At 42.6% G+C, this 2,617-nt stretch overlaps 1 long non-coding RNA gene across 1 annotated transcript; it reads left to right on the top strand.

The window, feature by feature from the left end:
- Nucleotides 1-587: 587 nt before the first annotated feature.
- On the top strand, nucleotides 588-1,831 carry LOC128417829 (uncharacterized). The gene is made up of 2 exons (XR_008331569.1): nucleotides 588-1,157; nucleotides 1,547-1,831. It is a non-coding gene; the product is annotated as an uncharacterized LOC128417829 (long non-coding RNA).
- Nucleotides 1,832-2,617: the final 786 nt, after the last annotated feature.

The following is a 2,617-nucleotide window of genomic DNA, read 5'->3' on the forward strand; positions in this document are numbered from 1 at the left end:
ATATATATATTTCAATGCTAATACCCCTGACCATAACAAAAACATCTTACTTCACCTTGTGTGGGTTCTTTGGAGGTGGCTGACCAAACTCTGCTGGGTTATTTATTCCTAAAATCTATTCAGTTTTTTACCCCAGAACTTGAATTCTCATCCCAATAGCTCCCATGCGAGGAAGATGTCTGGGATTCTTTAGCTGTGCTTCCTGCATTGCAGGGGGTTGGACTAGATGACCCTTTGCCTCCCTTCCAACTCCTCCAGTTCTACGACTCTTTAGCTCTGTCAAGCCCAGCATCTGAAGCACTGGTGACATGCACACGTTTACTGAACATCTTTTAAAGGAAATCAACTTTGTAAAATGCAGGGGGGGGGGGAGGGAGAGAGCAGTGGCACCACTTTTAATGGGGTATTTTAATCTGAAGCATCAGTAGGAGTTAGGTTCCCCTTCCCCCAATTCCCTTAAAGCGTTTCTAATCTAAAGCAATACCATGTTTGGAATCCTGTGATCAACAGGCCTCACACCTGCAATCCATGAAACTTGAGTGTACCAGTGTTCATGCTGATCACTCTAGGTGATACACGGTCAAGAACCACTGCTCCATCTCCTCAGGTCCTTATCTTTTCCTTCAAAGTACCACATTTCATCATCCCTGGGAAAATATTTTGAATATAAACATTTTGCCCTCTTTCAACCATCAGGAGGGCCAGAGTGAAATATAAAATACATAATTAGTAACAAAAAACTATGACACGTTTCCCCTGGTATAGTACTCCATTCTTAAGAACTAAGCAATACAGTGGTACCTTGGTTTTAGAAGAGCTTAGTTTATGAACAACTTGGAAATAGAATGCTGAAAGCCTAGAAGGTGGGAGTAGGTTAGTTTCTCACAACACATGCTAAAAACTTGCTCTTTTTCTTAACGAAGGGGGTTATGATTTTTGTGGAGGAAGATGCCCTTGCCGCCTCATGGATGCCCACGGATCTCAGGAACATTAACCTTGCATGCATCGTGCAATGAGGCACCAAATGTGGAATGGTGCTGCGGAGCCACATCTCTGCGTGTGTCCCTGATGTTCAGACATTAAGTGTGGGTGTCTTCAAAGGAAAGCTGATGTGCATAGCCTTTCCTTGGTAGAGGCAATGAGGTGCTTGTCCCTTGGTACACACAGGGAAAATGTTGCACACAACACCAAGGAGAGCTGCAAAAATATAAGCTGGCTTTCAAGGTAGAGTCTCTTGGGCAGAAGGGACTTCTGGGTGATCTCTCAAAGGAACCTTTCATCTGGCAATTTCAGCAAACAAAAAGTAACAAATCATTAAAATCGAACCGCTCATTAAAGAGAGCTCTCTATAAGCACTAAAATAGTTTGTTGTTCAACAGGACTCCATGGCCTTAAAATAAACACAGAGAGGTATGTTTGCATTTTTTGTAATTTAAGTTTGAAAATGCAGGGAATTAGAAAGCTAGAAAGCAGATGGGATAAAATGGAGGGTGGGAGAAGATCCAAAGGAGGAAGAATGGCAGTTCAAGATGATGGGAGTATGCAGAATCAGTGGGTCTAACCAGCAGAATAGGAGAATTATGGGGAAATAATTGTAAACAAGTGAAAACGCTAGCAGGATTGAGGTAAATTCAACAGTAAAAATCATGCTGAGGTAATATTTAAAGTGGGGGGCGCGATTTAGATGGTTAGAATAGGATATGCAGTAATGATGGGAAACTTAAAAGAACCATGGGAGCTGAAGAAGGGAAGCCAATGATTGCATTATTTTATTGGAGAAAGCATAATTGTGGAAAATAAACTTTCAATAAAAAATATTTTTAAAGAGAAAGCAGATGTGGTAAGTAAAACCAAGGCGATATGACTTATATGTACAACCCTTTAAATATGCCTCTTTGAGCTCTTAAACTAGCCATGTTGGCTGACAGAATCATAAATAGCCAAGAAAAAGAAGAAATGCAGCTAAGTACTGTTGCCCATCACCCCAATCGCCAAGAGGTGTGAGAGTCCAGGGGTTTCAGACGCTTCCCCAGAGTCCAGGTTTCTTACTGGAAACGAGGCACAGCAGAGACTGGTGTCTCTTGTGGGATGTATAATCACTGAAGCCGTCAACTACAACATTTCCTGTTGCCTAGAGTGGACACACAGTAGAATGTTGCTCCAGACAGGGAGGACTTCCTGTCATACCTGCTCTGGAGCCACCCCCCCCCCGTGTGTGACCAGGTAGATTGGCGTGACCCTAGCAGACCCTAGAAAAGGGCTAGTCATGCAGCCATCTTCCCTTTCCCCCCATTTTCTCCTTTTGGACTCCTCTTCTGGCTCTTAGCCAGCACATGGCTCATCCTTACAGAGGATGGAAGCCACAAGGTAGAAAGTCTGAGGCCTAGCTCAGACTGCTTTTCTCTACAAATGTAACTGTAACCACAAGATAAAGCCTGCCTTCAGAATACTACTGTGAACTGAATGTAAGTAAACTTTACTCTTGCTTCTAAACAAGACTGTCATTTTGTTGTTATTTTAGGAGGGAAATAAAAGGGGAAAATTGCCAGGAACAATCCAGGCTGGACAAGCCAGACTGGGCTGCTTAACTTAAATAGTTCTAACAAATCATCAACTT

This window comes from Podarcis raffonei, chromosome 7, assembly GCF_027172205.1.
Source record: "Podarcis raffonei isolate rPodRaf1 chromosome 7, rPodRaf1.pri, whole genome shotgun sequence".
Taxonomy (NCBI): domain Eukaryota; kingdom Metazoa; phylum Chordata; class Lepidosauria; order Squamata; family Lacertidae; genus Podarcis; species Podarcis raffonei.